Source organism: Ictidomys tridecemlineatus, unplaced genomic scaffold (genome assembly GCF_052094955.1).
Source record: "Ictidomys tridecemlineatus isolate mIctTri1 unplaced genomic scaffold, mIctTri1.hap1 Scaffold_89, whole genome shotgun sequence".
NCBI classification, from domain to species: domain Eukaryota; kingdom Metazoa; phylum Chordata; class Mammalia; order Rodentia; family Sciuridae; genus Ictidomys; species Ictidomys tridecemlineatus.
The window spans coordinates 608,771-630,169 of NW_027526129.1; the positions used below are offsets into that span (position 1 = coordinate 608,771).

Sequence of the window (21,399 nt, forward strand, 5' to 3'; positions counted from 1 at the left end):
CATCATCCTAAACGGAGAAAAACTGAAGGCATTCCCTCTAAAATCTGGAACAAGACAGGGATGTCCTCTATCACCACTTCTATTCAATTTAGTTCTCGAAGTACTAGCCAGAGCAATTAGACAGACAAAACAAATTAAAGGCATAAAAATAGGAAAAGAAGAAATTAAATTATCGCTATTTGCAGATGACATGATAATTTACTTAACAGACCCAAAAGGATCTACAAAGAAGCTGCTAGAGTTAATAAATGAATTCAGCAAAGTGGCAGGATATAAAATCAACACGCACAAATCAAAGGCATTCCTGTATATCAGCAACAAAACCTCTGAAATGGAAATAAGGAAAACCACTCCATTCACAATATCCTCAAAGAAAATAAGATACTTGGGAATCAACCTAACAAAAGAGGTGAAAGATTTATACAATGAAAACTACAGAACCTTAAAGAGAGAGATAGAAGAAGATCTCAGAAGATGGAAAAATGTACCCTGTTCATGGATAGGCAGAACTAACATCATCAAAATGGCGATATTACCCAAAGTTCTCTACAGGTTTAATGCGATGCCAATCAGAATCCCAAAGACATTTCTTGTAGAAATAGATAAAGCAATCATGAAATTCATATGGAAAAACAAAAGACCCAGAATAGCAAAAGCAATTCTAAGCAGGAAGTGTGAATCTGGAGGTATAGCGATACCAGAGTTCAAACTGTACTACAAAGCAATAGTAACAAAAACAGCATGGTACTGGTACCAAAACAGGCAGGTGGACCAATGGTACAGAATAGAGGACACAGAGACTAATCCACAAAGTTACAACTATCTTATATTTGATAAAGGGGCTAAAAACATGCAATGGAGGAAGGATAGCATCTTCAACAAATGGTGCTGGGAAAATTGGAAATCCATATGCAACAAAATGAAATTGAATCCCTTTCTCTCGCCAGCCACAAAAGTTAACTCAAAATGGATCAAGGAGCTAGATATAAAAACAGAGACACTGCGTCTGATAGAAGGAAAAGTTGGCTACGATCTACATATTGTGGGGTCGGGCTTCAAATTCCTTAATAGAACGCCCGTAGCCCAAGAGTTAATGACAAGAATAAATAAATGGGACCTACTTAAACTAAAAAGTTTTTTCTCAGCAAGAGAAACAGTAAAAGAGGTAAATAGAGAGCCTACATCCTGGGAACAAATTTTTACCCCTCACACCTCAGATAGAGCCCTAATATCCAGAATGTACAAAGAACTCAAAAAATTAAACAATAAGATAACAAATAATCCAATCAACAAATGGGCCAAGGACCTGAACAGACACTTCTCAGAGGAGGACATACAATCAATCCACAAGACATGAGAAAATGCTCACCATCTCTAGCAATCAGAGAAATGCAAATCAAAACCACCCTAAGATACCATTTCACTCCTGTAAGATAGGCAGCCATTATGAAGTCAAACAACAATAAGTGTTGGCGAGGATGTGGGGAAAAGGGCACACTTGTTCACTGCTGGTGGGACTGCAAAATGGTGAGGCCAATTTGGAAAGCAGTATGGAGATTCCTGGGAAAGCTGGGAATGGATCCACCATTTGACCCAGCTATTGCCCTTCTTGGACTATTCCCTGAGGACCATAAAAGAGCACACTATACGGATACGGCTACATCAATGATTATAGCAGCACAATTCACAATAGCTAGACTGTGGAACCAACCTAGATGCCCTTCAATAGATGAGTGGATAAAAAAATTGTGGCAGCTATACACAATGGAGTATTATGCAGCACTAAGAAACGACAAAATCATAGAATTTGCAGGGAAATGGATGGCATTAGAGCAGATTATGCTAAGTGAAGCTAGCCAAGCCCTAAAAAACAAATGTCAAATGTCTTCTTTGATATAAAGAGAGCCACTAAGAATAGAACAGGAAGGAAGAGCATGAGGAAAAGACTAACAGTAAACTAAGACGAATGGGGGGAGAGAAAGGAAGAGAGAAGGGAAAACATATGGAAATGGTAGGAGACCTTCAGTGATACACAAAATTATAAGAGGTTATGAGGGGCAAGGGGGTGGGGGGAAAAAAGGGGAGAGAATTGAACAACAGCAGAGGAGGTAGAGAGGGAAGATGGGAGGGGAGGGGAGGGGAGGGAGCATAGTAGGGGATAGGAAAGGTAGCAGAATACAACAGTCACTAATATGCCATTATGAAAAAATGTGAGTATGTAACAGAAGTGAGTCTGTATTATGTATTTGGGGAGTTCAAAACCCAATTGAGTCGAATGTATGAAAGATGATATGTCTTGAGCTCTGTAATGTTTTGAACAATCAATAAAAAAAAAAAAAACGTGGCATATATACACAATGGAATATTACTCAGCAATGAAAGAATAAAATCACGGCATTTTCATGTAAATGTATGGAGTTAGAGAAGATAATGCTAAGTGATGTTATCCAATGCCAAATGCCAATTTTTTTCTCTGATATAAGGAGGCTGATTCATAGTGGGGTAGGAGGGAGAGTATAGGAGGAATAGAAGAACTCTGGATACAGAAGAGGGGTGGATGGGAAAAGAGGGGACATGGGGTTAGAAATGATGGTGGAATGCGATGGTCATTATTAACCAAAGTACATGTATGAAGACACAAATTGGTGTGAATATACTTTGTATATATACAACCAGATATATGAAAAAATGTGCTCTATATGTGTAATATGAATTGTAATGCATCCCATTGTCATATACAAATAAAAATATTAATTAAAAACTAAAAAAAAAAAAAAAAAAAAAAAACAAAAGATTCAGTCACTTGCCTGAGTTTCAGAAGCTAAGTTCTGCAGGCAGAGTTTGAACTCAAAAAGTCAGATGGTGTTTGTAACTCTTACTGAAGACTCTGTGTTTCTTCAGTCTTAGCATTTGTACTGAGACTAGCACCAATAACAACAAATTGGGCAATGAAATTGTTAACCTGCTTCATGACCATCACCAACAGGCCTTGCCAGATAGCTCTGCCAAAGCTTCTCTGCTTCCATGTAATAACTAGTATAGTTTTGCCAAGAATACTCTTAATGACAGGCAAATTATCTTCACTTTAGCTCGTATTATTCTGTCACCTACCACTCAGGTACCAGATCCAAGAACCTTTGCCAACAGGTGCTCCTAAAATAGTCTGGACTCTGAGAGTTCTGGCTTTTTCTGGAGAAATCTTGCATCACTGAACATATTCTGGGAAGGTAGAGGATTTGAGACACATCACTCTGCCCAGAGATTTTTTTTTCTTTCCTTACCCAAGAACACTGGTGTTATTCTACTTAGGTCAATGCCATTTATCCAAGACATATATTGTAATCAAATACTCAATTAAGGATGATGCAATTTGAAGATGACTCCCCATCTTGGACACCAGTAACTATCACACCAATATCAGTGGGTGGTCCACCCTTCACTTCTCAGAAATACAGAACTTTCTTTCAGTGATTAGCATGTTGGAAATTGAATATCATATTTTGGAAAGAAGGACCTTCCACTTATTTATAAATGAATGAAAACAAAGGCTACTTACTGATTTCATTGTCAAACATAAAATGATGGAAACAGTATATTTCTCACTAAAAGAAGTAGACTTTAAATATATTATAGCTAAAAACAAATAGATAATCATAAAATCAGTAATACATGCCCAAATAACTTCTCCTTTAATTGAATAAAGCAGAGTAATAAAGGCCAATGAAAATGCTCATGTAGCATTTAAAATTTGAGGGTTTTTAAATTTTTTTTTAAATTTTGCCAACACTTTACATTCTATTGAATATTTGTTGGCTCTAAGACCTGTCTTAAGAGGGAACTCTTGTGAGCCAGAGAATAGGAAAATGATTCAAACAAATCAGACAATGTAGATAGTGTTTAAGTGACTAATTCTCCCTCCTTAGGAAATTCTGAATTAATCAAATGACAAGACACACCCAAATCTGGTTAAAAGACACCAAAAAGAACACAACAAATTAAAGTACAATTAAGTATATACTCCCTTTGGTCTACAAAATTGATGAGCAGATATATGACACTCCTGTAGATAGTTATCCTTCAATCCAAGCACAAATTTCTACATATATCAAGTAGCTAGGCTGACTGTTGGTAGTGTTCAGTGGAAATACATGAAATTATTGATTAATAAAGATAAGTGTAGAAAAATAGGTTCAATATCAATGTAAGTAATTGATTTATTCAACATGGTTTGGAAAGACTATGCTGAGCCTCACTATTCTATCTGAAAGTGTAAAGTGAATAATTGCTTCACAGTGTTATGAGAATTAAAGTAAAGTTGATTATCTCTTTGTTGAACACTTAGGTAATAATTAAATATCTGCCACATAAATAAGTATTATATAGAATTATAAAAACATTACATCAAAATGAATTAGGTTTTCATTTAAAAATATAATTTACACAAAAATTTGGTGCATATTGATTAGATATTATGTGATACTTCAATACATTACATTGTGCATTCTTTTTTAAAAAATATTATTTTTTAGTTGGACATAATATCTTGATTTATTTATTTTTATGTGGTGCTGAGGATCAAACCCAGGGCCTCGAATGTGCTTGGCAAAAGATAAAAAAATATAAAGTAAAATCAAATATACATAGAAGAGTGTACAGGACACTAAATTGGAATACAGAATAAGAATTAAAGAATCTGAGAAATAAAGAAAAAGTAGATTTTATAAATAATGAACATAGCCTCAGGATCCTGTGGGGCTGTAACAAGATCTGAAATTCAGGTCAACAGAGACTCAGAAAGGAGAAAGCACTCAGAAAAATAGCAGTAACAACTTCAAAAATTGATAAAGGACATAAACCCACTAAGCTGATTGAACTCCAAGCAGGATCAACTTAAATAAATCCACAAGAAAACACACCATATTCAAGTTTCTAAAAAAATAAAGACAAAGAAAATATCTCAATGTAGCAATAGAAAAATGATACCTTATGCATTTGGGAAAACCATTAAGAATGTCAAGTAGGTTTCCCATCAGAAACCATAAAAGTTAAAAGAAAGTTTAACAATATTTTTAATGAGTAAGAGAAAAGAACAACCATCCCAGAATTCTATTTACAACAAAAAATATCTCAGAAACTAAAGAAATATCAAAGTCAATTTAGTTGAATGAAAGTTAATAATTATAGCAGTGATAAAATCATCAGCAACAGACCTATTCTAAAAGAATGGTTGAAAATAGATTTCAAATGAGAAAAGAAATGAGAGAAATAATCTTAGAACCTTAAGAACAAACAATATAAAATAGATGTATGTGTAAACACATTACATCACCTCCTCCTAATTAGTATTCTAAATTATATTTGATAACTAAAACAAAAATAACAATATTATCTGCTATATTCTTAATTATATAGATATTAATTAGAACATGTTATTAACAGTGGAAGTAAATCCACATAATGAAGGTAAGGTTTTTGAAATTCATTTGTAGGGATATAATATCATACTAGTTGAATTTCATGTTATGCATATATAATACAAGCTTCAGTAGAAGAAATATTAAAGCTGCATCTAGAGAAACACTTAAAGATGTTACAAATATACCAAAATGGAATTCTAAATAATATTCAAGTAATACATCAGAAGTCAAGAAACAGAATCAAAACTAATGATTGCACAGCAGGAAAAAATAAAATGGCAGCCCTAATAAATAAATTAATGATATAAAAATATACTAAGTATGTCAACTAAATCGAAGACAGAGAGAGGCAGAATGAATTTAAAACGTGATATAATTATACTGTTGTCCTTCATAATTTCACTTCATGTATAAGATTACATGAAATTAAAAACATTGAAAACCCCATATAACATGCAGAATTTCTTGAAAGAAGACAGAACCAATAAATCCGAATGTGAACAGTGGAAAATTCGCTAATAATAAAATCTTATCCCATCGCTTAACATCAACATAAAGTAGAGATTAAGAAGCAGCTCTTGCTCTTCAAAGGACTGAAGGTATCTCTGCTGAAATGGCATCAGATGCATCCTGCCACCTCCATCCACCCACATTCACTCCAAGTACACTATCATCACAACCAATGGTTGGAAGGAAAATTTATAGCCAGTAGTTTCTAGAAGTTAACACTTATCCCATTGATATTTGAAAACCTAAATAGAAGATAGCAGACAACATTGCAAGTCACACATAAGTTAGAAAATACTCAAAAGCAGAACAAGATTGTCTTGCATTGTTCTGTAACTAAGCAAAGCTGCTGCTTGAGGTGCCTAGATGTGAACATTAGAGTGGGATAGGGATTTGTAGATCATATGGGAAGATAGGCCAGGGAGGGAGGCTATCAAAAAGCCTGAGGAGTACTGTAACATATTCCATGGTACATAAATAAGAGACAGTTCTAAGGCAGCCATTTGAAATAAATTGAACTGGGGAAAATATGTTTTAAAAATATAAAATAAAATGTAGATGCTTATAGATGCTTAATGGAAATGGAGGGTATTTCAAAGTTTTTACCCTGTCCACTATAGTTTAAATTCTTAATCAAAATAAACAAATGTCATGTATGTAATAGTTAATGATTTCCAAACCATGGTCACTTGTATATTTCCTTTAGTCTTTGTCACCATGGTGAATAACATCACCATTATATAAAAGGGGAGACTGAAGCACTGAAAACTTAACTGAATTTACTAAAACCATATGAGTTCCAAGAACTGGTAAACACACTATAGCTGTCTCATTCTAAACGTCCATAATTAATTCATGTACCATGCTAACTTTCATGGCTATATAAATCTATAAAGAGAATAATGTTTTATATTGGCACATTTAATTTTACTATGATTAACTTCATTTTGATAAATGATTTTCAATGACTGCCTCATTTGAATATCTTAATGAGTGTCATTCCAAAAAAAATTGCATTTCTAAGTAGAAATAAAATGAGTTAAATTCTTCTTTGTGTTGGTAATTTAGTGTCAAAAGGTGATGTCATTATACAATAATACGGTTCTTATATTAATGTACTTTTACAGCATTGGAAATAAGAATATAGCTTGTCTTTAGTGAACAAAAAGTGTCACCTAGGAATAGCCTTGATGTGCATAATTCCTAATAAAAGCAATTAAAAGATACAATATTGATTTTTTAATAAAATTCTCCATTATGTAGTGTTATCAAATTACCCTGACTTAAAAATATTATCTTTCTAATGTCTTTCAGTATCTCTTAATATAAAAATATATTAGGTTTTTTTTTGCAATTGATATGTAATAATCATACATACTTGTGGAGTGCAGTACTGTGATATTTCAATACATGTATATAATATGCAATAATCAAATTAGGATAATTTCATACCCATAACCTTAAATATTTAATATTTTTTGTGTTTGGAACATTAAAACTTCTTTTTTTCTCAACTATTTTGAAATATAATGAATTGTTGTCAACCAGGGCTGGGGATGTTGCTCAGTGTTAGAATGCGTAACTACTATGTGCAACATTCAGAGTTCAAACTCCAGAGTGGACAAATAATGGTAACCACATTGACCCTACTACACTGTAGAATACTAGAACTTATTCCACCTAACTAATTGCATTTTTGTACCTGAAACACATATTCTCTCTAAATAATATTTCTTTGTGTAAATAGGTAGGTAGAGATATTGTGTTATTTCCTCCCTTCAAAAAGACAAACTAATAAAATATTTATTACTCACAAGCCAAAATTGAGCATGAAAGAAATAGGAAAAATCACCATAATTAGAAAGTTGATCAATCTGGGTATTCCCATGAGAGGCACACCTCATTTCTTCTTATAGCTACTGTCAATTATTTCTGATTTTTGGTTTTTGTTTATGTTCCATTTAGGTAGGCAGTTGACAACTAGTTTGAAACTAACATATAAAAAATTACATAGTCTAAAAGTTGTACTCCTTATTTAATTTCTTTACCAAATATTAATATTTTAAATACATAATAATTATTCTATAAAATATTAGCACTTTGATTTTTTAAAAGAAAGGAACTAATCAAAAATCCACTGATTCTTTCTGAAAACTTCTCTATCTTGACCTCTTTCTCTGTCTCTCTCTCTCACTCTGTGCCTCTCTCTCTCTCTCTCTCTCTCTCTTCTCTCCCCCATCTCTGTTTACTGACTCCACCATGAGCTGAGCAGCTTCTCTCTTCTGGGCCTTTCCCCTATAATGTACTGCTTGACCTTGAGCTAAAAGCAATGAAATTGGCCATCTGAGTCTACTGAAACCATGATCCCCAAATAAAGTTTTCCTCCTCAAATGTGTTCTTTTGGGGAAATTGCATCACAGTGGAAGAAAAGTTGACTAACAGAAATTGGTACTGAGAAGTGGGGTCCTTACTATAATTAACATGACCATGTGATTCAGAAATCTTTGGAACTTGTTTGTGGGAAAAAAATAATAGTTTAGAGATGCAAGCTGGAAAAGCTTTAGAAAACTCAAAGTGGAGCTGAGTGGGTAATTCTAGTGGGAGCTTAAAAAACATAATGTTGATGGAGATATGGACTGTGCTTATGACTTTTCAGAAGGAAATGAGGACTCTGTTGGGAATTGGAGAATAAGACACTCAAGTTATATTCTGGAAAAACAAAAAGCTTGGTTATATTTCCCCATGTTCTAAAACTTTGTGTAAGGCTGAATTTAAAATTGATGAATTACTAATAAAATTGAAATAAAAACAGAAATCAATGAGAGATTTTCTCAGAGTCTTACCATCTCATCAAAGTCATTACTTGTGGTTTTATATTTCATTCCATGCATAAAATTTTTATATGTTACAGAGATATTGTTGGTCTAGTATATTTATAATACAAATTTTCAATTTTATTTCAGATTCAAAAATTACTTTCCTTTTCATAATACCTCTGTATCTTTTCTTGTACCCAAGTCTAAATACTATAATTGCTAACCTGCTGTCATCCTTAATGTACTAGTTACTTTTTCTCTATTATGTTCCTTTTTTAAAATTTCTTAGTATTTTTTAATAAACAACAAGTAATACATATATTCTGATACAAAGGCAAGATCAATCAACTCTTTGGGAGTGAAATATATATGAATCTATCAGATTGTTTTTATATATAACTATGTGCCAAACACTATGTATGTAACAATGTGATATGGAGTAAAAAAGATTAATAAAATCATGTATTTGCACATGGAGATAAAAAAGAAGAAGAAAGAAGCACCACTTCAGACAAAAGTGTCCTTCACTAAAGGCAGGATGGTGACTCTGAAATATCAGTATTTTATAAACATCAGCATAAACATCAGTATTTTATAATAAAAAAGACTATTGTCAAGTTAGCTAAAATAAAATAATAGAATTTATATAAGAATATGTTCCACTCCCAATGGGTATATATAAATTAATAATCATTTAAAATTATGTTTATTATTAATAGGTGAAAGTCAATATATGGATTTCTTCTGGTATGGAACAAATACAAAAACTCACATTCTTTGCATTTCAACATGTGACATATGGCAAAGATAAAATAGTACGGTAGAATGTGCAGAAGACACAGTTGAATTACAAGAGCAACTTTTTCATGATGAAAGTTAATATTTAAAATTTTATATTTTCTCTCAAAAATTTTTTACCTTATGAAAATTAAGAAGCATTTTTGTATTTAACATTTCACTAAATATTAGCTTTGAATATATGATCAATATTGTTAAATATATATCTTCCTTTACCAATAAGATGCATTGAAAATCTAAACAATATTAAGTAATTCTGTGCAATGCTACACCAAGTGTTTTCTTAATCTCCACATCAGTGGGTATATAGTTAGTTTATTTTAGAAAATTCTAATGGAAAAATTAGCACTTTGAATCTTGGTATTCTACTTTTGGCACCATGTTTAACTTTTCATGAACTGTCTGGTTGTTTTGCAAATATATAATTCAGCAAGTGTGTATAAATTAAATGAGTCAACGCATAAGTTAATAAACAGAACACTCTATGATGTTCTGATTCAAATGTTGTATAATTTCATCCAGGACTTATGGGTATAGAACTACTGATTCCATCTGAAATTTTTAAAGGTACAAAAAGTATTATAGAAAAAGTTTATATAAAACTTAACTAAATATGTGATTTTTTTCACCCATTTTTTTATATTTAGGGAAGATTATTATATAGTATTTCCCCAAACCAATAAATAAATTTGTCATTGTCCGTGTATATTGATTTGATAAATTATAGGTATAGTGAGAATGGTTTACAAAATTGCAATCACAAAGCAGCTGTTAATTTATGTAAAATATCATTCACAACAATATTTCAAAATATTTATGATTTTTCTTAAAAGATATTTAAATAACTTATTTATCAAAATTTAAAAATCAAACATGATTTTAAAGAGAAAATTTTAGAGACTGTGAGAAAATAATTGAAAATTAAAGTAAAATAATCAAGATGTAACCCTTAACCAAGTTCATAAAATAATTATGATGATATCTTTGCAACTTTTTAAGTTTTAGCCATGTGTGACTTAAATAGAGAAATGCAGATGTTCATTATCAGCATGTGGTTTTTCAAATGTATATATATTCTTTTCAGATGCTTTGGTCTTTAAATGGCAGTTAGTCTCTTGAACTTAGGGAATACAAACAACCATTAAATTATATGCCAATTGGCTTATTATGTGGAAATACTATAATCCATATGGTAAAAGAGATGAAGATATTTTTGTTCCTTTAAAAAATGCTTTCAGGGGCTGGGGTTTTGGCTCAGTGGCAGAGTGCTTGCCTCCAACATGTGAGGCACTGGGTTCAATCCTCATTACCACATAAAAATAAAAACAAATATATTATGTCAATATATAACTAAAAAAATATTTTAAAAATCTTTTCACATGGCTAGTCTCTTTCACTAAAAATATCTTCAAATAATAAGCTTCTTCTTTTCCTCAATGGTACATGTCCTTCATAAACGGAGGGATACAATAGCAGAAACTCCTGATTAAATTTTAGGTAATGTTTGAATAATCTTTCAGTGAAAGAAGAACTTCACAGATTCAAAATGTGTTATTCTGCTTTTTATACATATGACCAAAGTAACTGATAAGAACAATTGGAGGATTAAAAGGTTATTTTTGTTGATGGTTTTGGAGTCCTAATTTCATGATAAGCCAATTGTATTGCTGTGGGTCTGAGTTGAGGCAGAACATTATGGTGAAGGAATATGATGGATAAAACATTCTCAGCTCGTTAAAGTAAAAGGTGAGATGGGGTGGGGGAGAAAGGAAGAGGCCAGGGATGGTTATAGTCCAAGACCATACCCCCAGTGATCTCCTTCCTCCAGCCAATTCCCACATGCCTCCAGTAGTCCCTACTATGCAGTAGTCCATTCAGCTATCAATGGATTAATCTCTAGTTTTTCCAATAGTAAATTTTGATTGCAATGTTTAGAAATCAATTTTGACAGTGAAAGGCATCCATTAAGTAGTATTATTAAATGAATTCCACATTCTCAGCTCCTGGCTTAAAAAACAGATAAATTAAATATTTTTGTCAAGTTTCAAAGAGATTATAGTTCTTAAGCAAATAATTTAAATTAAAAAGTAAGCATATGAGAGAAAGATGTTAAATAAAGTCACAGCAGGAGTAAAATTGATTAAAGGTCTATGTTTATTAAAGTATAAAAAGTTAACTAGCTTTATAAATCAAGCGTTCATGGAAAAAGTTTGTTTTTATATAAATCTAGCATAAATTTGATTTCAAAATTAATTGATCTTCCAACCCGTCATAGCTTCCTTGTATTTTTTATTTTTGAACATTTCTCTTGACAAGGAAACTACTTCAACATTATTATCCTGCTATTTAATTTTAATTTGTTAGAGCTGAATGGAAAACAAACAAAACAAGTAAAAAAAACAGAAAATATTTGTAGAAATTGTTGCATTAGTTAAAAGAAGATGAATAACAGAAGTGGGTATTACCATTTTCGATTTATTCAACAAATATCCAGTGTCTATTTTTAGTTAAGTAGCTTGAAAAATAGAAATTCATAATGCTAATTGTACTTATTGAGAAAATATTCATATATAGTTTGATAGATAAATATTAGTTAGAAAATAATGGATGGATGGATAGATAGACACCCTCTTTACCTGATGTCTGCCATATTTAGAAGTGTTTTCTGGAGTGAAAATTGAGTACAGTTTATTCTTCTATAATTTGTCCAGTAATGAAATCTCTCATTTTGAGATTTCAGCACATAAATCAACTTATACTTTTGTTCACACATATTTGTTTGTTTGCAAGCAACCAGTGAATTTTATTACCTGATAATGAGATGCATAGGTGGAAGAATAGATGTGAATGGATAAGTCAAATCTATCAGGAAGGTGATCTTATCTCCACAATACCATTAGTGTCATAGTTTAAATAGAGTATATGAATTAAAAAGCAATTAGTGTGAAAATTATTTCTGTGCTATTTAATGAATATTAGCTAGCCCTCTACTAAGACCTTGATCCTAACATCAATTATGATATTTACTGTTTATGTCACTTTGTGCAAGGTGCTATAACAAACACAATTCTAAACCTGAGTTTTGTATTTCATAAGCTGCACAGATTAATGCTAGTTGTGTAGCTTGTGGGAGTTTGTTTGTTTTTCTTTGTTTTGGTTTAGTTTTGCTTTTTCAGATGTTGTTTCAAATAAACTACTTCTACAGAACAATTAAAAAGGAACTATTAAACTCTTTGTTGCTCATAGGTTCATTTTATTTTGCTTTTCATTTTCATACACTTGAAATCATATTTTATCTTTCCATTTGCTTTTCCTTTGCCTTTCTCCATCTCCTTTGATCTGGGTACCTAGTGATTTATTTATATAATTATGTCTAAACCCTTTCTTTCAGCAATTTGGGATAGGCAGAAGGAAATGCCAGAGAGAAAATTTAAAGATAAGCTCAATGGGAAACTTTGATACACTTGAAGTAGACTACGTGTAAAGGAAGACTTTGACCAGGTGCTAGACAACCTGCCTTGCTCTGTCATCAACAGGGAGAAAATCATCTGAAAGGAACATAACTGAAAAAGGTCTATGAGTGCAATTAACTACAATAAAGATACACAAATAGGATTCACTTCTGTTTGGAAGGTGTAGGAAAACATTTGGAAAGGAGAGGTATAAAAAAAGAGTAGGATAGAATTTTGAATAGACATAACAATACATATCAGAGTGTAGTTAATGTTGAGGAAGCAAATTTTTTGTACAATAAAATTTTCTTTAAAAGTTTTATTTTAATTGCCAGAGAATTTAATGAGTGTACATTTCCCTCCCTATGTGACAACTTAGGAATAGAATTGAAATATTTGATGAACGATTGCAGTCAGAAATGTCATGAAAATAGTTCTTAAATAAAGTGGAAAAATTCTCATATGTACACATGTGGTTGTACAAATAAATATCAAAAGTTAATGCAAAGCAATATTTTATTAATTTTAGCATAATTTTTCTGTAAATAATATATTCAGTCACACTTGAAATAATTAGAGTGAGAAATAGATAATTCTGTTTTTGAACTATAAAACAAGAAAACTTTTACTGCTCTGATAGGAGAGTAATATAATTCAAAATACTATTTTCAAACAGGTCTGTGAGTTTGTGCTGGGTCCTGCATATATTACTGTCTAATTCTTCATCTTTATTTCTTTTTTTTTTAAATTTTAACCAAACAAGATTTTGAACATGGCTTTTTGTTAGTATATTAATTAACCTGTGTGAATAATAACCTTTTTAAATGGCATATCTGTGTTCTCTACATTATGCAAATTAGCTGGATTTCAGAAGCAATTGCACTTATAAAGGACAGAATATTAAATACAAAGTACTTATTACTAGAGAAATCAAGTTACCTTCAAATATTTTTTATTAAAAGGAAGGTTTTGATTAAAACAAAGAACATGGGGAAAGAGTATAAAAAGTGAATTTGAGAATGTAGACAGGAATCTATTAGGGAACTTTATAGGAGATTATAAGGCTTTTGTACATTACCTTTGGAGACTTGAAAAAAATTTTTCAAAGCATTTTAAGTTATGATCAGACAAAATGACATTTGTATTTCCAATATAAAGTATGAGGATGGTTTGGAGAGTAAATTATAGGACTAATTTGGAATTAGTTAAAAGGAATAACTAATAGAGTTACAGGTTCAGCAAAGATGCCAGTTTAGGTCAGGGTGGTTGACATAAATAAAGAAAACATATGTCATTTAAGACATTTGGAGTTGCAGGTAAACAGAAATTCAAATGTGATTTGGCTTAGTTGAATAAATAGTGTATTAGCTTATATTTTACTACCAGAGATATTTTCAAATATTAGGAAAGTCAATAAAATGTGGAAGCACAATTTCCTAATTTGCCTTTCTTTTTTCTTTACTACCATAAAGTAGGTATGGAGTGTGTTCCCAAGTTTATATGTGGGTTTCTGTATGGAATCAGGCAGAAATTCAGTTACATCAGATTCTTTAAACTCCTTCAATCCTGAAATTGCTTTTTCCCACAATATCACATGCATAATAGATTATTATACATTAAAGTTTTTAAAACATTTTAAATATCTCTTATGGTTCTTGACAGCTGAGGACAAAAAAGATTCTTCTCCAAATTATGACTAAGCCAATACCTAGAAAGCTTTTCTGAGATTTCTGTAAACTCCAACTAATATCCATTTTCTTTATGCTACATTTGTGCACTCAAGAGTGATGTTTTCCTAGGTGGCTTCTGTCTTCCAAACTCATTTATCTGATTGTATTAAATAAAAAATGATGAGGTTTGGGGGGTGAACTTAATATTTGGCACATTAATAGCTAACTTATTATAGATTAATATGACCTTAACAATACCATCTTTTTTCTATTTTATTTTACTTCTCAAATAAGGAAAAAAAGACCTTATGGGATAAGGACAAGCTGACCTTAAATAAGTTACATATTGTAAGTTTCATGTACATATATAATATACACATGTAATTCTTAGAAATTTGAAATGTATGTGTAGTCAGACCTCTAGATCATAATAAGGATCTAACTTTGATTTTGAACAATGGATAGGCTTTATTGTTTTGCTTACATAAAATAATAAATAGTATTTTTATCCAAGTGGAAGTGAGTTTGCCTAAAATAATTAAGTAAAATGCAAATTCACTATTTTGTGTGAAAAAAGAAGATGAAGAGAACACAGTTATGAATTATATTTCTTTATAAAATACTATCTTTTTATACCTTTTATTTATTTATTTATATGTGGTGCTGAAACCAGGAAACCAGGTTCCTCACATGTGCTAGGCAAGTGCTCTACCACTGAACTACAACCCCAGCTCTAAAAGGCTACCTTTTAAAACTACATTAAATAATGCTTTATAAAATTGTATTAATAATTTCCGAAAATATACATAGATATACATTGATATATATACTAACATAAATTCATAAATAGGCTAGTGTTCTTGGGTAAATACATTCTCTAGGACTTATCTGGATATACCAAACAAAAATTGTAAGCCTAGAAGCCACTGAAGTGCTCTGGAAAACTCCCTCTAAGAAAGCAAGCATCGTGGCTCTAAATTCAGGATTAATTTTTCAAGCCCCTAGACCTGTATCAGTTATGAGTTCCAATAACAGTGTTAATGAATTAAAATTATTCTGATTAACATTTTTATTTTAATAACAAGTAAATATAAAGCTAATGAAATTTGCTTTAAATAATCTTAATGGTGAAAGTATATCCAAATCCCTTCAGCTTCTTTTCTAAAAATTCGTTATTCTAATTTGTTATATATGACAGCAGAATGCATTGCGATTCATATTACATTTGTAGAGCACAATTTGTCATCTCTCTGCTTGCATGTAAAGCATATTCACACAACTCATGCCTTTTTCATACACGTACTTAGGGTAGTGATGTCCACTTCATTCCAACTCAGCCAGTTTTATAGAAATGGAAAAATGAAATTATTTGTCTACCTGCAAAACTGCACAGTTATTAACATGGGTTTTTTATACAAACTATACATCTAAAGAAAAATTTTGCCCATATAAGAACTTTTACTTTTCCCCATATGATATTAATTTTCAATTTCCAAATATTTTAGCTTTGAAAAAAACTTTTGTGACATCCTCCAGGTTAGGGGAAGCAGTTGGTGGTGGTTGCTAATATTAACAGTGGAAAAGAGGAGTGTGGCCAAGAACATAAGGACAAATTACTTGTATAAAAAACATCCCATAAAGCTGAAAATAAAAAAAAAATCACTTCGGCACAGAGCTTTTAAATCTACAATTTTAAATAAAAGTATTTTCTAAACCTGTGGAAAATTAAAAATAGCATTAGTATGTTGACCTTAATAATATAAATCAAATATTCATGTGAGTTCAAAAGTATCTACTGAAGAGTTAGAATTTCATGAGACCTTACTTAGGAAAATGATGCTGTTTTGTGTAGAGCTAATTACAGAGAGTTGTGGCTATATAGTAGAGCTAGGAACAAAGGTCATCCCTCTTATGGAAGATCTAGTAAAACAGCACTTCCTTTTTCTCTGTGACAGTTAAATTCAGGAGTGTAAAATAAAAATTAAAAAAAAATAAAAAATAAAAATAATACCATGCCACTAAAACTTTAAAGAATCTATTCTGAGAACCTGGGAATTCAATTCAGGGAAGTGATGAACAGCTGAAACAGAAGTAAAGGAACTAGTGTAAGCTCAGGGAGAGAGTAGGGTAGGAAAATGTGCTCTTCACTTCACAGGAAGCCAGGAAGGTTTTCCAGATACAGTGATATTCAAGATGAGACCTAAGGGATAAGTATAAAAGTTGAGGAAAACGCATCCTAAGTAGGGAGACATGATTGTTTAAAAAGTACTTTATTATTATTTGCTAGCCATTCCTTCAACAAGTATGTATTGAATAAGAGCCATTTTAGCATAGATGTCTTAAAAAAACTCTTCAAAATCTGAGTTCAAGAGTTCATTGTTTGAATTATTCTGAAGTTTATGTGCAACAAAGTTCTCTCACCTATATCATATTCTTTCCTCTTTTCCTCAATGTGAAAATTTCCCTTCCCCCCCCCTTTAGGCCATAGATTAATATATTTTATAATCATATGCAAAATCATTAAATATATAAAATACATTACAAATGGACTTGTTGTTCCACCTAAAAAACATGTGTATTCATGATAAATTCAAGAGAAATAATCTAAATCAAACAATAATTGATTCCTGAACATTCTTTCTGAAGTTCAGAGCTGTGAATAAGAAATCATAAAAGACTCGTTTTTTGCATAATTATCATGATCAATAAAACCAATGAATAAGACTAACAATATCAGACAATATGAGAAAGCAGGTATTTTCATGTTACACAAATTTTAAAATTGAAAACAGAACCACCTTTTATCAACAAGCTTTTCCTTTAAAAATAAAAATAATACCATGCCACTAAAACTGTAAGGAATCTAATCTGAGAACGTGGGAATTCAGTTCAGGGCAGCGATGAAAAGTTGCAATGGAAGTAAAGGACTAGTGAAGCTCAGGGAGGGTGTGGGTAGGAAAATGTGCTCTTCACTTCACATGCTTCCATATGGAGAGATCAGATCATATTTCAGGCCTCTTGTCCAACTTTATTCAGTTTGGTGCAGAAGAGCAAGAGAGGCTCACTGAAGAGGGATTTGAGGAGATCCCAGACAAAAATGGCTTAGTCTCTAACTAATTTTCTATGCAGCTTTATTGAACAGAAAGTGCTTTCTGGATTGTTAAGAAGCTCATAATCTTACTGGTTAATTTTACTCTAATGTGAATGCTAGGAAACTACAAATACATCAATATCTATTCTCTGACCTTTTACAACTAAGTCGTAAAAGTTAATATTTGACCTCCATTTGTTTTTGATCTTTGAACTTGCCCCTCACTGCTTTCATACTATTACTGAGTTTGCAAACTTGCACCAGACACTAAACCCATCCTATCTTAATTTACTCATGCGTGAAATGATAATTTTTGAAGTTCAAGTTAGTATTATTAATATGTAGAAGTTCTTAACCTCATTTAGTACATAGTAAACACTATTTAAATGTTATAAATTGTTTTTATTTAATTATTTCTTTTACAAATACAACAGTGAGGGCTAAGACATATCTTTGGTTTGTCTCATTTAGGTCTTTGCTATATAAAGAAAGAAATTTGGAATGTACTAAAAGTATAACAGTGACTAGAGTGTGAGGCCTGTATTATGGGGAAATAGGAGGAGGAATTAGACAGCAGTTACTGCAGTCCGGAAGACATGAGATGCTGATAGGAGCTAAATGAACAATTCTGCCAAGATACAATGAATATGGCAAAGATTGCTTTGGGCAATCTTTCTAAGAGTTTACAACACTGGTCAGGTTTTCATTGTAGTCAGATTACTCTCTCAACAACCTCTAGGCAAACTCCATGTCCTCTCACACAGGTGTCTTCTACCTTGAGTGGATGGAATGGTGGCTTTCAATGTATTGTCTCCATGTTCAAATTCTGGAATGCATATACATTTCACTGTTAAGGAAAACACCATCTTTGTATGTTTAACAAGGTAAAAGGTCTTGAGATAAAGAGATGACCCAGAATAAGAGATAAGAAGAGAAAAATTGGGGACAGACAGAAGAAAATATATGGAGAAGAACTGATGTCTTCCAATGTTATCAGCTATAAAAGAAATAATACAGAGATCCTGAAGGGCCAGAAATTATTAATGTGACTTTAGAAATTGGATAAAGGCGAAGGCTGGGAGAAATTGGAGAATCACGATTAAAAGTCTAGATTTTTTAAAGAGACTGTTGGTAGACATGAATTTCAAAACTGATCTGTTGAGAGTTAGATAGAAATCTCTAGTGCCTTAGAAGTTACACATATGCCATAAACAGAATATTAGTATAACTATGAGTATTAAAACACAGCAGGAGTGGACCTAAGGGCAAAGTGAGAAATATATATTTGGGAATGTGATGAAAGATAACTCTTATTATATAGTGATCCAAACTTGTCTGAGTTTTGTTTTTTTTTTATGCAAAGCAGAATTTGTGATGAACTTTAGCTGAAGGGATTTCCAAGGAAAGTGTGAAGAGAACAACCTGATTTTTCTTTGCTAGGTATAAACAAATTTATATAAGAAAACAAAAAAAAAAACAATTTGAGAAAGGAACTGTTAAGCTAAAAAAAGAAAAAAAACCCAACACTTGGTAATTGGGGAAGATCTAAGCCTGTCCAAATTGTGAAGAACATTAAAAGAAGAAAATTCATCATTGGAAAAGTACACTCTGGTGACAGGACCAAGAGTCTAGCTGGTCGACTCCCGGCCTGGGCATCTGGCATGCCCTTGGCCTCAGTTGCAGCCACGGGCAGACTCTCAGCATCCTGGCCACCACAGAGATGCACAGCCCAGTCCCCTGGCTCTGGGCGCCCTCTATCAGGGAAGACCTGGGTGGGTGAAGGATGTCTGCTCGCCCCCTAGTGTCCTCCCTCCCGAGAGACCGCGTGGAGAGGGAGTTTCTGATGGCCTTGGTGAGCCTGCTGGTGGAGCAATTGCCCTGGCCAGAAAGGGAGGGAAAGGAGGCAGCAAGGGCCGCCACAAGCGCGGGAATGCGTGGAGAGCCTGCGCAGGTGCTGGGCCACAGTGTGCCACTGGTGGCCATGCCTATGTAGCCGCTGTTGCTGCCCCTAGCATGGGCCAGGGGTCCTGTTTACAGGGAGCCGCTGGCTTTGGCTGGCCCTGGGGCAAAGCCGCTGCTGCCCAAGGAGAAGGGCTGGACCAAAAAGCCTCCCCAGCACTAATCCCCTGCCTCCACCTGGCAGCCGAAGCCTGCGCTGGAGACCCACCAGGCAAAGTTATAAAAGTAGGAAAACTCAACGAATTCAAATGAGGCCAGTGAGTTCAGCGATATTGCAAACTGGCCAACACCAGGAGAGTTAGCATTGAAAAAACCTTTTTGCAATCTCAAAGTGTCATCAGCTAAAGAAATAAGAAGCCAAAAATTACAAAAGAAAAAGAAAAGAAGATTGAAAAGAGGAGTAACAGTGAGATTAAGAAAATTGGGAAACAAAATTAGATGGTCCCATTGAAAATGTCAGTGACAATGAGGCCCAGTCAAGCACTCAAGGAAAGAGAGCCAATAAACACAAGTGGGTATTGCTGCACTTAGATGATGTAAGACCAGAGAGTCAGGAGAGATCTGGATTCCAGAACAGCTCTCAGTGTCAACCTGAAGCAAACAAGTCTTCCCATAATAACAGGAGAAATGACACAGGAAGTTGGAGGCGAGACCGAGAAAAAAAAAAAAAGATAATGATCAGGATAAAGTACACAGTGTGTGGAGTGAGTGGGGTAATATCTGAGGTTCCTTCAGAAGTTGAGGAAGAGGACCAAAATGGGAACAAGATGAGGCAGAAGAAACTCTTGAGTGAAGTTTGATTATACATATGGTTAATGACAACATGGTGAAAGGACAGATCAGCCATTTCAAACAGAAATTAATGCCAGTATGCTGTATTACTATTATGACAGTATGGGTGTACAGGTGTATCCTGTGGAAGAAGCATTTCTTAAGGAGTATATTAAGCATTGAATTGAATATTACTTCAGTAGAATAAACTTGGAACATGACTTTTTTTGTCAGAGAAAGATGGATGAGAAAGGTTTCTTGCCTATTTCCCTGATTGGCTCTAAGAACAAACTTTAACCTCATTTTAGAGGCCCTGAAGGACAGCACAGAAATAGAAGTTGCAGGTGAGAAAATGAGGAGAAAGAACCAGAAATGGCCAATCCTGGGCCATTCTCCCAACAGTGTGCCACAGACAAACTTCTGTCGGCTGATGAAATGTCCAAAGTTTGTGCAAGGACAAGCCTTTTGCTCACAGACACTCAGGGTGATGATCTACTGATGCCCTGAATGTCATCTGATGAGGATGTGCAGTAGAGCAAGTGGCTCACTGAAATGCATTGTAAATACTGGAACAAAGCATGCTGTAGAGATAAAAGACACAAGACTGCCTACTGTGTGAGAGTGTCCACTATTGACCCCTCGGCTGCATGACAGTGGAGATGACCACCTGAGCCATGACCCAAGATAGAGCTGGGGACAACTGCTGACATTCCAGGAGCTGCTTGCCCTTTCCTGTGCGGCTGGACTGAGATGGCATGTCTATTTTTACTTGAGGAGGAAGCTAATTGTTACCACTGTGGAAATACTTCAAGGTTCTGCCTTTTGTTTCCAGGCATATGTACTTGGGTCCAGGTCAGTAAAGCAGAGAAAGAGGACTGTGTAGATTTTCTCAGCTTTACAGGCTTTGGGCTCTTAGTC

At 33.2% G+C, this 21,399-nt stretch overlaps 1 pseudogene; it reads left to right on the top strand.

Moving 5' to 3' along the window:
* Positions 1–19,534: 19,534 nt before the first annotated feature.
* Positions 19,535–20,980, top strand: LOC101967647 (la-related protein 1B pseudogene; annotated as a pseudogene).
* The last annotated feature ends 419 nt before the right edge of the window (positions 20,981–21,399 follow it).